Below are 16,029 nucleotides of genomic sequence, written 5' to 3'. Positions count from 1 at the left end.
GCCAAATGAAGATAGATGACCCGAGAATAAAATAGGCGCTATGCGGCGAAGGGCACACACTGCCAGCTACCTGGGCTGCAGGGTCCATAAGAACTACGCGCAACGCTACCGAGGCACAAATGCACCCCCAAACAAACCCCAGGCTAAGCCCCCCAGCTGACCTGAAATCCCAACAAGACGAGACAGGCCGGCCTACAGAGGCAAATCCCGGGAGGGACGGCTGCCGCGACGTTCGCAAACATCGCGGCCGACACTGAGGCGCGCACAAGCGCCCCTCTGCCGGCCCAGGTGGGACCGGAATCTGCGGCCGACGCTTCCGGGAAACATCCCGGGACACTCCTCCCCCTGACCAGATCCCTAACGACCGAGAATGCTCTAGGGAAGTCTTAACCCCTGCGGCAGGCAGAGGGCGCAGGCCGGCAGACCGATGGCAGACATCCTGTCACTCAAAGTCTGAGCGAGGCTGCCCCCTCGCCTTCCACAGACGATACTGTGCTGGGAGCCATGTCCCAAACTCTGAATCTTCTCGTGCAGATGATGCGGGAAATTCAGCAGCAAAATGCACAGATCCCCGTCGCCCTACAAGCAGCAGTCAAGCAGTCGCAACCCTCAGCGACTTCCCAAGCAACAACAACAGCCAAACATGGACAGACGCCCCCACATTCAAGGTCTGAAAACGTGCGTCTTTAACGCAGACGGCATCTTCAACCAAGTCATGGAGTTCCGAGAGGTCACGAAGGAGCTTAATATCGACGTTTGCATGATGTCCGAAACACACCTAAAACCGGGAGTAAAAGTGGCAGCCTCAAACTATAACAGTTACAGACGTGACAGGCCAACCGCAGGAGGCGGGGTGGCCATATACGTAAAGAGAAGGATCCCCCACCACCAGATATTCCCCCATCTACCCGCTCGTTAGAAACGGTAGCTGTGGAAATAGCCACAGTTACAGGTCCCCACACAGTCGTTGCAGCTCACCACCAACCGACCCCAAATTTAGATGAGGACGACATTCCCGCACTTGCATAAATCAGAGGCAAGCTCCTAATAGGAGGAGACCTCAATGCAAAACACGCAGACTGGCATTCTAGAGTCACGACCAGAGCCGGTCGTTAACTGCAACGACTCGCGCGAGACCACCAGTTCGACGTCTGGAGCCAAGAAGAGCCGACACACTTTCCTAAAAACGGAGGCCGGCCAGACGTCCTCGACATAGCTCTCACAAGGAGAATAACAGGCGTCGTGACCGCGAGAACAATAAATAGAATGTCCTCCGATCACAACCCAGTTATATTCGAGGTCGACGTGGGAGAAAGGGTAGCTCTCCCACAACGCCAGGTGTCGTATAAGCACACGAACTGGGAGCACTTTGAGGAAAACGTCGCTTCTGAAATTGCTCGCGCCCCGCCTCCAACTGCAGATACAGCAGAACAGGCGCTTCAAGACCTCACCGACACGATGCTGCAGGCTGCTGAGGAGGCCACACCCAGGCAGCGGGAAGGCCCGCCTCCTCAAATACAACTCCCGGAGCACCTGCTTGCGCAAATTAGGCACAAAAACAGGGTCGCAAAAGAATGGAAAATAACAAGAAACCGAGCAACTAGGAGGCTGCTCAACCGTCTACAGAGAGAGCTGAAAGTAGCACTCAATGAGCACTGCAACCAGCAACGGTCTGCCCGCCTATCTGCCCTCAAAGTAGACAACAGCCTATGGCAAGCTACCAAACAATTTACACGAACACGCGCTCGTATGCCACCTCTGCAAGGCGAGCGTGGAAGCCTTGTCTTCGGCCCTGGCGACAAGGCCAATGCGCTCGCCGACTCGTTCGAACAACAGTTTCAAGAAGCAGAGGCGCAGGACGAGGACCACGAAAACAGTCCGTCAGCAGCTTGCAGTATTCCTTGCAGCTGAAGATGACGAAAATGAAAACACTCCACTTTTCGCCCCAGAAGACGTGGCAGAAGACATTAGGTTCCTGCCCAACAAAAAGGCCACAGGCCACGACCGGCTCACGAACCAGTTAGTGAAGCACCTCCCGCCATTGGCAATCACACACATCGCGAACGTCTTCAACGACATTACTCGATCCCGCGAGTTTCCAGCATGTTGGAAACACGCGGTAAGGACCCATTACTCCCACAGCACTACAGACCGATTATTCTTCTGCCCACTCTCAGTAAAATCTACGAGCGCCTCCTAGTCACACCTATTGAGCAACACATCTCCAGAGAGCAAGTTTTTCCTGACTTCCAGTTCGGATTCAGGCAGAAACACTCCGCCCCCCAACAGATCATGAGAGTCGTTGAAGCAGCCACCGAGGCCTTCAACCGCAGAAGCTACTGTGGGATAGTGCTACTTGACGTAGCCAAAGCCTTCGATTCTGTATGGCACAATGGGCTATTGTACAAATTATACACACAAGGCTACCCTGGGACGATAGTAAAGCTACTCAAAAGCTCTCTCTCGAATAGGACATTTTCCGTCAGGGTTGACAATTCCCTGTCGACAAAACGACGCATACGTGTAGGGGTGCCCCAGGAATCGGTGTTAGGGCCTGCCCTGTACAGCCTGTACACGGCAGACACACCCACCTCACCTCTGGTGCGCACTGCACAATATGCAGATTACACTGCGTTTTTCACCAGCAACTCAAACAGGGATCTGGTCACAAGACTACTCCAAAGAGTCCTCAACGCCACAGAGGAATGGTCTAAAAGGTGGCGCATCACAATTAACAGCGGCAAAACCCAGGCAATGATGATCACGCGCCGATTAGGAGCGCGAGAACCTCGCAGGCGACTACCCCTAAACCTAAGACTAAACGGCCAAGAACTGCCCTGGCGCAACACCGTAAAACATCTAGGTGTGACCCTAGATAAGAGGCTAACATGGCATGCGCATATCGACGACCTGCGCCGCCGAACCAGCGTTCGCTTGAGCGTATTATACCCGGTCCTAAACACAGGTAGCGGGCTAACAGCAGACATAGGAGTACGCGTCTACTACTCCCTCATACGACCCATAATGGAATACGCGTGCCCAGTATGAGGTTATGCGGCCAAGACGCACATCCTCAAACTTCAAAGAGTACAAAATAGATCCCTCAAACGAGCCTTACACCTCCCATCCCGATTCCCCACAGACGACCTACACGCAGCTGCGGACGTAATGCCACTACAAAAACGTTTTGTTGACCTAGCTAAAGCTTTCTATGAAACAGCTAGCAGGTCTACAAACCCCCTCATTAATTCACTGGGTCAATATGACCCCACCATCAATCGTCAAAAAAGACCTAGGTCAATATTCATTGACTAGACACATAATCGCCCACCATCACATCACCCTCTGTCACCCCCATCAAATCACCAACATCATCACCCACATATCGCCATAAATCAGGCAGCACAAGCTGAAGGTATCAAACACGCACACAACCGCACAAGACAAACCAAAGAGTAAAGACACAAAAAAACCACTCAGTTCCAACTGAAGTAAATGTCCGAGGACAAAAACTTCACCATTAGTCACCCTCAACGTCAGGGTACAAAGGTGCAAGCGGCGATATCCCGACGCTCGCTGAGCGGCAGTCGGGCCCTCACGAAATCGCACAGGACGCGGAGGGACATGCCACTGTTCCTTGTCGTTCAGGTCGATAGCGTCGAGGCGCGCAAGATTTTCCAACTAAAAATGGTAGCGAGGGTAAACGACGAAGTAGAGCCGCTCAAGGCAAAAGGGGGGACCACGTGGCTCACTTATGCACGGTGCCGGCCCGCTGTGTGAAATGCGTGGGATCGCATCAAAGCGGGGAGTGCAAGAAGACGAAAGAAGAGCCACCTAAGTGCTGCAATTGCAGCAAACCTCATGTAGCCAGCTAGAGGGGCTGCCATCTCTTTAGGAAAACAAATCGTCGCGGTCGCAGCCGGAGAGCGGCGTCACGCCCAGTCCAACAGGGGACAAGTTAAGCTGCAGCCCACCAGCGGCAGCAGCGACCACCCCCCAACCCCACAAAAGCGCCTGCGGTAACAAACCCTCTGCCAGCTGACACGGGTGGCCCCAAACCGAGGCCAACGAGAAAGACAGGCCCCGGTGCGTGAACGTGACGTCACACTCGGCGTCTTGATTTGATAGTGGAAGCAATGTGTGTGAAAGAGCATTGCTATTTGCTGCGTTGTTTTTCGTACTACAAAAGTGGAGTTTAACTAAGTGCATCAACAGAATACGTGTGTATATGTGGATGTGTGGTGGTGATGCATCCACAATTTGTTATGTTTACGGTGTTGTGTGCGAAACATTGATAATTGTAAGCAAGGTATGTTAACCTCAAATGCATCTTCGTTTACTACTTTAGAAGATTCTAACCGTCTGCGTGTGTTTATCCTGACGTGATTTTGAGATCTTACACCTCACTGTAACTTCGAGGTAACGTATTGAAATACGGTTTCATTTTATTTCTAGATCTGGAACTCTTGAAATGCCACATCGATGTAGTGTGTTCGGCTGTCGGTCGAATTATGATTCCGAAACAGAGAGAACGACTACATTTTCTTTGCCATCTGACGAGAGTCGACGTGCACTGTGGCTTCGAAATATCCCAACAGACTTAACCAAACTAAAACGGCCAAATATTTGTGTAAAACACTTCGATGAATCATGTGTAATTCGAGTGGACATAATTATGGACAGAGGACAACTGAAAGAATTTCCCAGAATAATCCCAAATCTCACCGAAAATGCTGTGCCAACTATTTTTCGCAACGCTCCCTCATACTCTTCTAAATCAACTACAAAAGTGAGACGCCTTGCTGATGTGGAAGACGATCATCTTAAAAAAGCTATTCAAGACAGTATTGAGTCAAACAACTTACACCTCCAACAAAATTCACTTTCGTGTCTCAATGATATTTCTGTATTTCTAGAAGGCCAGAAAATTTGCAGCAACAAGTGGTCTGTGATTAGAGATGATGAAAAATTGCATATCTGTCTTTTGGGATTAGACAGGGGAATACCTTGTGTTACTGCATTCAGTACTGTTAACAGTGATTTGAGCTTTAGAGTAAATGTTAGTGAAGGAATTCATTTTGCAATTAATGCATCCATCAATGATGTGAAGAAATTAACTTCCATAAACGTTTTAGAAAATGTAATGTCAATGGCTGAGAAAGGGGAAATTTTGCCTAGTGTTACAGATAAAATAAACTGTGCTGTCAATTGCTTGCAGACTATCCCAAATTATGATGAAAATGCACAACTGAAATTTATTGTAGAACAACATGTATCACAAATCTCAAAAAACAACAGACACTATGGCAACAACACCATGATAGTGGCATGCTGCTTGTATGTACATTCTGTCAGTGCATACAATGCCTTGAGGAAATGTGATTTAATGTTTTTACCCCACCCACGAACCCTGCAGAAACTAATTTGTAATTGCCAGCTAGTCACTTCATCAGTTCAAACGAGTCCTTATTTAGAAAAACATGAGTTGTTTGTGTCTCTGTTGTTAGATGAGATTTATGTGCAACCACAACTTTCATTTAAATCTGGCTCAATACATGGGAGTAGCTTTTTTCATCCTGAGACGTGTGCCAAAACAGCACAGGTTTTTATGGTCTCTTCCCTTTTGTCTAAATATGTTGATGTTGTAGCAATTATACCAGTAGCTAATATGACAAGTGAAGAGCTGAAATCTTTGATCAGTAATGTTCTGTGCATGGTGGAAAGAGTGGGCTTCAAAGTTGTCAGTCTGATAGCAGATAACAACAGTGTAAACAGGAAGGCGTACGAACTGTTCACCCCCAGTAGAATTCTCCAACCCAGTATTGAACACCCTCTAGATCCTTCCAGGAAACTTTTTTTCATGTTTGACACTGTACACATTCTGAAATGTATCAGGAACAATTGGCAGACAAAGAGGAGTGTTAATAAAGTGTTACAGTTTCCTGACATGACTGATCATTCAGTAATATTGACAGCACAGTACAAGCATTTGGAGCTGGTATATGAGAAAGAAAGAAACTCTTTAGTCAAATATGGCCACACACTATCAGCTAGAGTACTGTATCCATCGTCTATTCAAAACCAAAATGTGAAATTAGCTTTGAAAATTTTCAATGAAAATAACATAGTAGCTTTGAAACATGCAACAAAGGATAAATCAGACAGTGACTTTCCTTCAGGTGATTGTAAACTGGTGGAAGATTGTGAATGTTAGAAGTGTATTTGAAGGACAAAGATTCAATGATCCTTACAGAGAAGCCATCAGGAAGACAACAGACAATCAGGTGACATTTCTAAATAATCTGTGTCATTGGCCAAAAGTTTGGAGAGTATCTGCACCAATAAGTGATGCTTTAACATCACAGACATTCCAGTCTTTAATATTAACATCTGAATCTTTTCTGCAGATAATTCCATACTTATTTGAGAAATATGACTTTGACTACATATTGCTAGGAAAATTTCAAAGTGATGATTTAGAGGGCCGCTTTGGGTGCTACCGACAGATGAGTGGGGCAAATTACTACATTAGTTACATCCAAGTTTTAGAAAATGAAAGAAAATTAAGATTCAAAAATGTGCACTTGAAACACATAATTCCTGCCCAACAACAGCTAGACTGTAATATTGACATTAGCTTTTTTCTGATATTATGGACATCACCTTCGGTATGGATGATGTTCCACCTAACATGTTACCTATTTTGACATACATAGGAGGTTATGCAGCTAGGAAAGCCCTTCAAAAATCTAAGTGTGACAAATGTACTGAATGGTTGCAGCTGAACAAAGAAGTTGAGGTAGATTCTTCTTACAATTTTGTGAAGGAACTGGACAGGGGTAAACTGACTTTGCCTACAGAGACAGTAGTGATCACAGTTGGAATAGTGTGGCATACAGTCTCTCTACTTGTGAATGACTTTCTCCAGCAATTTATGTCATGTGGTAAACAGCTTTCCATTTCTCAGAAGATATGCATGTCAAAAGTTGTGAAAGCAGTGGATAATGCTGAATGTATGTGTTTGCTTCACAACACATTGTTAAGCAAACTGGAATATGTATCTCTCTGTGCCAACAGGATACTCATTGACAATTTTGAGAAAATGCATAATGATAAGGCAAGTAAGTCCAAAATAGATTCAAGGAAAGTGAAGAAGCTTAGGACTGACACATAAGTTTGAAGCCCTCTACACAGATACCATTTCTTTTTTTGTACTTCCTCATGTTATTAAGTTTTACAGACATCTCACTGTTCTTATTGTACAATTTTATTTCATTATGTAACACACTATTTTTGATTTTTACTTTGTTTTTCCTGTGGAGGTGTAAATAGTGACCAGATGTGGTTCCATGTTTGTGAAAGCAACTGTTGGTTGGGTACTGGTCAATATTTTCCTTTATGTATCTCACTGTTTGAAAATCGTATTCACATGGAACTGTCAGGATACCCAAGTTTTTAAACAGTACTCTCCAGTGAGCTCTCTAGTTACTGTTTAATATAATATGTATAACCCTTTGTTTTAGTTGCAAGTGTTTCTATATTCTGCCCATTTACCTCCCAGAAGATTCAGTTTTGTGATGAAAATTCCCGTATCACTGCTAGGAGAACAATGTATATATAATATGTTTAGGCTTTGGAACATATTTGTGTCCCATATGTTTATGTCTAATATTTCTATATGTTTTTCTCCACTTAATGAAATAATATCATTCTGGACTTCATACATAATGCCTTCCTTAACATACATGCATGGCCCACCATCGCGCATAAACATTCTGCTATACTGAAATGCTAGATTATAAGAGTTTAAACCATTAAGACTTATTTAAGGTGTGCTACATCAATCTTCTGTGATGCAAACGAGTGAGTTGTCTATAGTCTGCAGTTCCACTTGTAGTTGCTGGACTTTATTTCTCATGGACAGAATATTTTGGTGGAGGATTAAGAAACCTTACCTTGAAGGTTTCTCTCTCTTTTTGTCCTTGACTAAAAATCCTCTGGATGAAGAGCAGGCATGATTTTCTGTTTCCACACAGTACTATAGAATGTTGCTTCTATTGACTTCTCATCTTTCAAAAGTGCTGTTGATGTTGTTACTGCTGCTGATGGTGATGCTGCAGCTTCTGATGTTGGTGAGGATGATGTTTTCAGTAACTTACAGATAATGCCACGGAAACACCATGGATTGTCAGGAATTTGTTTATTTCCTCTGTGAAGTACGTTTATTTTTTTTCTTTTGTCATACTTGCATCTCCACCCTCCCATTCAGTTCATTTCACATAGTAGGAAATAGAATGTAACAGATTCAATTCCTCCTGTTAGATTTCTTGTGTCTATTCATGCTTTACTGATAATGAAAAGTGCAACAGGGTACACTAGTAGCCCACTTGATTGCTTGAGTTTTCATTTCTTTATTTTTGTTCAGACTGCAAACATTACATATATAATCTACAAATACATAATGCTTATACTTATATTGTTTCTGTGGCTGGTTTGTTTACATTAAAATTACATTGAACACAGATGTGTCATTATAAGGTAGCATACATAGAGTGGAGCAGAAAATAAATCTTGGTACAAATGCTTCAGTGTCTCCACACTTGGCATCTATACCTCAGATTGCATGTCTCCATATATATATATATATATATATATATATATATATATAAACCTACTACGGTGTTGTAGCAGGCGGAGAGGTGATACTCCGACGTGGTGCGTCCCAGGTTGCGGATAGGGGGGTCCTCACCGGCTTGCCGGCGGACTTGAGCGAAATAAAATAGCTCTCGCGGACCAAACACACAACATCAAGAAATCCATTAGTGTCTGTTCTGGTATCCAGCGACTAGTGGTCTGCGTCTGTTTACCTAGTTGGTGCGGCAGTGAAATATGGCTTGATCTCAACAATCAAGTCTGCAATTACCGTGATCTTGTTAAAGGTCACCACAACCAACTTCAACTTGAAGTAATCATGATGGAACAAATGGAAAGAAATCCGCTACCCCAGGCCCCAGTCAACGGACTGGACTTTCCTGGTCATCGGATTCTGGGGGACCAGGAACATCATGAGGAGAAGAGTCGGAACTTCTCAAAACCTCTTCGCAAGCACTACCTTGGCACTCTCAATGCAAACACTCTGTTCAAACTTGGAAAACTAAAACAACTGACAGACATGCTAGATAAATTTCACATCAAAATTCTTGCCATTCAAGAGACGCGCTTCGTAGATGAAAACCATTTCGACACAGAACATTACAGGATTTACAAAGGTAAACCTGCTGTCAGAAGAGGAACACCATTATTGTTTGGTACAGGGTTTGCAGTACACAAATCAGTCATGGATAACATCATAAGACTTCAATTCAATATCAGAACGTATCTCGACACTGTCCTTCAAATCAGGTAATAAAGCATACACAATTATCAACGCACATGCACCTACAAATGACCATAACAGAAAGAAGCCACAAGAAATTGAGGACTTCTGGGAAGACATGGAGGAAGTAACTAACAACGTACCAGAAAGACATGTGAAAATTCTAATGGGTGATTTCAATGCGCAGCTTGGTAAGGAGACAAAATTCAGAGAAATAACAGGCCCATACTCAGCACATATTCGCACGAACAGAAATGGGGAACACCTCATAAAATATTGTCAAAACTTTAACCTCAAAATCATGTCAACACAATTTCAAAAACCAAGACGAAAACTTACAACATGGAAAGCACCCAACACAGTGTGGGGAGAATTTCAGATTGATCATGTGGCCATATCCAAGAAAAATTCGCGGGAAATTCTAAATGTCAGAACACGTAAAGGAGTCTTCGAGTCTGATCATTATTTGCTACAAGTTAAGATTAGGCCAATCCCAAGACTGAAACAGACAGCGCAAAACAAAATAGTCAAACCTGATCCGGAATACTTGAAGATAAACAGGGATAAAATCGTTGAAGAAATTAATAGGCATTCAATAGACACATGGACAGATCTGGCGAAGGCAGTTCAGAAGACTATGTGCTGGGGACAACCACCTAGAAAACGCAAACATAGGTGGTGGAACGCAAATTGTGATGAAGCCATTGAGAGAAGAAAGCAAGCATGGGACAAGTTCAGTAGCTACAGAAATTCAGAAACATGGAAAGAATTTCACGAAGTTCAGAAACTAGCATCGAAGGAAATCAGAAGGGAAAAACGAGCATATGACAATAACAGACTAAAAGAAATTGAGGAAGATTTCAAAAGAAATAACACAAGAAATTTTTACAGAACTTTTAAAGAAAATATTAAGGGCTATCAACCCCCTAGCCTCTGCTTCCGAAGAACAGATGGATCCCTGGAAACAAACACAAAAGAAAACTGTAAAATTCTCAAACATTACTTTGATAAACTTCTTAATTGCAAAAAACCTACAGGAAAATTAACATTCCAAAAGACCACACCTAATGCCGATTCTGATCCACCCACAATAGAAGAGGTAGAGGAAATCATAAAACAAATGAAAAATAACAGAGCTGCCGGAGAAGATGGTATTATCGCCGAGATCTGGAAACTCCTAGATGAAAACATCACCAAAAAAATCCATAAGATTATCTCCGAAATTTGGATCACAGAGAAAGTGCCAGAGGAATGGAAATGTGCATTGATCCATCCATTACATAAAAAGGGTGATAAGTCAGATCCAAACAATTACAGAGGCATTTCGCTAGTACCAGTTACATACAAAATTTTCTCTAAGGTGCTATTAAACAGACTAGAACCACAAGCAGATCTGCAAATTGGGGAATACCAGGCAGGCTTCAGAAAAGGGAGATCATGCATCGAACAGGTCTGGAACTTGAGAACACTTTTGAAAGTCAGACAGGCAAGAAACACTGTAGTTACCTTTGTGGACTTTAAAAAAGCATATGATTCCATAGACAGACAGACACACTTTGACGTGCTGGAAGAATATGGTATCGACAGAAAAACCAGGGCACTTATACAACAGACGCTTACAGACACTACCTCCAAGATTAAGTTCATGGGAGAAATTTCGGAACCCTTACACATACACACAGGTGTCCGACAAGGAGACGGGCTCTCACCAATCCTGTTCAACATGGTGTTAGACAAAATTATCAAGCAGTGGGAGGAACAAGTTAAAGGAATACAGCTGGGAAGAACACATGAAACCAAAACAATCATAAAATGTCTGGCATTTGCAGATGATATAGCCATACTCAGCAATAATACACAGGAGGCAAAGGAAGCACTGGAATGCTTGCATGAAATAGCTACCAAAACAGGTCTGCAGGTATCTTACGAGAAGACACAATATATGGAACGACAGACCAACAATGTACACACCATGCATACTGTATATGGATCCGTAGAAAGAGTCGAAAAATTTAAGTATTTAGGGGAGTACATACAAATGGGAGGATCAAACAAGGCGGCTAACATGGAACGAACGAAGAAACTCCAGAAGGCATACAAACTTACATGGTCACATTATAATAAGAAAAGCATATCGAGGCAGGCCAAACTTAGGCACTACAAAACAGTTGTATTACCAGAAGCATTGTACGCGTCAGAAACAACCACAATTGGAGCATCAGGCATCATAGACACAGAAAAAATAGAACGCAAAATTCTCAGAAAAATATTTGGACCAATTCACAGAGATGGCATATGGATGAAGCGACCTACCAAAGAGCTGTACCAGCACACTGACAGACTAACAGACGCGATCAGAAAACGCAGATTAACTTTCTATGGGCACATAAAGAGAATGGACAACAACCGACTTACAAAGAAAATTTTTGATGTAGTAAACAGCTCAAGCAAGAAAACAAATTGGTATCATGAAATAGACGAAGACTTAAGGCAGATAGGGATCAACAGGCAAATGATAGGAGACAGGAAATACTTCAGAAACAAAGTTAGGAGTGCAAAATTTATTGTAAAGGAGAGAAAGAAGACAGGAACATTATGGACAGAGCAAAGGAAACAGGAGCACAGCCAAAGGATGAAGAGATTTTGGGAAGAGAAGAGGAAGAAAGGAAAGAAGTGAAAATTGTGTCATCATGTGATTTTCGAGTTCAAACACTGTCCATAAGGGCAACAATGAAATGAATGAATGAATGAATGAATGAATGAATGAATGAATATATATATATATATATAATCTCATGAGAAAGCAAATTCTACTGCAAATATTGTTTGATAAAGTAGTGATACTGCAAATATGGTTGTAAAGCATTTTCAGAGAACTTTGTGTCTAATTTCTTTTATATAGTCAGGCATTCAGTCTGATTGAAGCATATGTTTTTGTTTTTCTTGGTGTCACATCCATGGCAGCAACAGATTTTGTGATTATTTGGCTAATTCTGTCATATTTTCTACAATGCCTGTAAAGAATTTATTAGAAGTGTAAACTGCCTCTAAATTTTTGAGAATAGTATCATTAAATGAATTATAAATTGACCTAAGGCAGTATCGTATTGCCATGAAATGTATAGCACCAATAGGTTGGACATCTTGTTTCATTAAAACCTTCAAAGGGGCATATAGAGTCACTTCTATTGGAAACTTGAAAGCTCACAGTAAGATGTAAAATTATATTTACAAATTTATCACACTCCTGTAGTGAGTTTAAAAGATGCCACAAATTTACCTGCCTAATGTTTATGAACTAACCTATTATCTTACCTCAATTAATATCAACTGTTATGAGTAAGAAAAATGTGTTTTTTAAATGCATTAAAAATTTGTTAAAATAAATTATGTATGTGAAATGTTTGTTCCTGTTCATTATTGTCTTGATACCTGGTTCTTGCTATACTACACTTCAGTTAGGAATAAAGTGAAAAGTGAAAAACATCTACTAATGTTTATTCTTGGTATATTCAAGTCTGTCTCTCTCTCTCTCTCTCTGTCTCTGTGTGTGTGTGTGTGTGTGTGTGTGTGTGTGTGCGCGTGTGTGTTTTTTGGAAGGGGGGGGTTATTAAGACAGAGAGACCTTGATATAAATTCATGTTGTACAGAAAGCATAAAGCTAAAGAAATTTTAATGTTTATCAAGTAGTGCTTGGTGCTGATTTGTGGAAACTACATGTAGTACACTGTTTGATGATAGTTTATCTCAGGTGTTGCAGATGTAAGCCAACAAACACATGTGAGTGCATTCAAAAAAGTTTTAGATACTACTGTCCTGGATACAGGGCCCCTTATAAACTGAAATTGTCCTTTCAATTTGGAAATTCATTTCCTTTTATTCGGTTCCTTCTCCATCAGTTCCTTCTATTGGTATATGTAGGTGCTGCTTGACAGTTAGGGGGCCAGTAGAGAAGTAAACTGGTAATCCAAGATGGTAAATGTTCAATTTTATATTAGAACTACTTAGAACATACAGTGAGCATAAAATGGAAAAAAAGACACAACTTAGATTATGCATTTTGTAGTGTCATCTTCAGACACAAACCAATATATATATTGACAGAAAGTACTTTTTTGACTTCGTAGCCTTGTGAATGTTTATTAAAAATTACTACACAGTCAGTACTCCAAGTAGAAATTTTTCCATTGCGGAGAACACTGAAATGATGTAGCAGTTCTTCCAAAAACTAATAGCGCTTATTCCATAAACATAATATCTGCATCAACACTGACTTCCTCAAGAGACAGGTAAGTGACAAGTTCTTGTCAAACTACAGGTGAGATTTTTGTTTTTGGTAGAACTGACCGCCAAACAACTGCATAAATATGTTATAAGTTACTTTATTTTGCACAACCTGTTTCGAGGAAACCTCTTCCTCATTATCAGGTGCCTTTTTCTAATTGCAATGAATAAAATACGCAAGAAAAATATAGGTGAGAATTTGCTTCTGACAATTCGATACATTAGGTTTGTTCATATCCAAGAACGTAATAATTCCTATCTTAAAGTATTTAATAGAAGCAATTTTATTATGCCTCTTAAAAACAACGTGGCATTTGTGCAAAACAGGAAATAAGATACATCTATTACGTTCAGGTGATCGCCCTACAAGTGTTGTCAAAACTGTGGCGTAATGCACAACTTTGTCGAAATCTTTCTGTAGAGATGAGAATCTTTTGTAATTAAATTTTCACTCATTAAAAATGAAACACCTTGGACAAAAATCGGCGAAATATAAGAGGAAAAATATCGGCTGCTCACATTTTCTTTCGTGTGAGGAAAAAAACATCTACTGAAAGCAAAGGCGGTCTACCTATATTTCTCTGCGCCTTGCGTGAATGTAATCTAGAACGGAAATGCCTACGACACGTCTATCTTTTAACTTGTTTCGATCACTGTGATTTGAATATTTCGCTATCTGTTAGAAATGTTCATACACTTACAAATAATGTTATGAACGGAATTCTATGTGAGAGCCTGTCGAAAATTAGTTGTCTGTAACTGCATTTTAGAAAAAAATCTGTATACATTCTTTCCTTTCGTTCATGCAATTATTGTGAAGTGTAATTACTTTACCGGTTACTGGAGACAAAAATGTCTAAAACCACATACATCTAGACGTAAACTGTGCTTGGTTACCAAGCAAACAAATTGAATAAACTCTTAATTGGGATGCATATGTTTTATTTGTCATGCCAGACCTGCTGTTTTTCAGCTATTAAATACGTGTGCCTACATCAGTGTTCTTGATTGATAGGTTTCTAAGTATATCTCGCATCGAAGTTTACCAGTATTCAGAAATCTAGTATATGTGTACCCAGCACAACTTCAATTCATATAAAACTTTCGTGGACGCGTTTTAGAAAGAGGTGCTATCTGTTCTGAAGTGACAAGATGTTAGGACGCTGCCGGTCACGCGACATCCTCTGAGTGACGTGCGCGGCGCGGCCTGTCTTTCTCGTTGGCCTCGCCCCAAACCGTCCCCAGCGGACGCCCGAGGCAGCAGCCGGGGCCCAGACCGCCCCCTCCCCATCCCTCCCACCCGAGCCGCGCACGCAGACGCACAGGTGGGCGGACCGTGGCACGTGCCACACCGACACCGGTGGCTGCATCTACCCCGAGGGCTGTCTCGGAGCCCCCCATAAATTCTGGAGTGGACACGACCCAGCTGAATGCACTTCTGCATTCATTAACCTCAATGTTGCAACAACTGCCCATACTTGTCCAGGCAGTCACGGCGACCCTCCAGGCCGACACCGTCCAAAAACCGAACCACAATGGATAATCCCCCACATACGAGGCCCATCAGTTTGCGGCTTTAACGCAAACGGTCTGGTGAGGCAACAAGGTGAGTTTCGCGACTTCCTACAGGAAGAGGCAATTGACACCTGTCGTATGTGACACTCACCTTAAGCCCGGCGTCCAAGTCCGGGCAGCAAATTACGCCTGCTACCGGTTTGACAGGCCGATCGCCAGAGGCGGGACGGCAGTCTACGTACGGCGCACTCTGAAGCACCACTCCATCCACCTCCCTGACCTCGTAGCCACGGAAGCTACGGCGGTCAGTGTATCCACAGCCATAGGTCAGATCACCTTCATAGCGGCCTACAAGCCCCCACGTGCGATCGTCTCCGATCAGGACGTCGACGCACTACTGGCGGTCGGTGGGCGGGTTTTCATTGCGGGTGACTTCAATGCGAAGCACTCGGAATGGAACTCCCGCCTCACGAATGCCAGTGGCCGTCGCCTTCTCCGGGCTGCCCAGAGAAACGACGCCATAGCGCTGGGGCCATACGAGCACACGATATTCCCTGCTCGACAAGGTCTGATGTCAGATGTGCTGGACATTGCCCTTATCGAGGGTACTGGGCGACATCTCCGCCTCGACACGCTGTGCAGTCTTCTGATCGCGTGCCAGTGACCTACGAGGTGGACATCGTCGGTGCTGCACTTCCACTGCACCGCCCAAGGTTTAGGCGCCTGAACAGAGAGCGCTACCAAGAGGCGGTCCTAGCTCTCTTGGTAGACGTACAGATCCTGCTGCAGTCGGCACTGACGCTTCCCTGCAATACCTCACCCAAGAGCTCCTCAGGGCCGCAGAGGCAGCTTCT

Source organism: Schistocerca cancellata, chromosome 11 (assembly GCF_023864275.1).
Source record: "Schistocerca cancellata isolate TAMUIC-IGC-003103 chromosome 11, iqSchCanc2.1, whole genome shotgun sequence".
In the NCBI taxonomy this organism is placed as follows: domain Eukaryota; kingdom Metazoa; phylum Arthropoda; class Insecta; order Orthoptera; family Acrididae; genus Schistocerca; species Schistocerca cancellata.
This window is presented reverse-complemented; position numbering follows the sequence as displayed.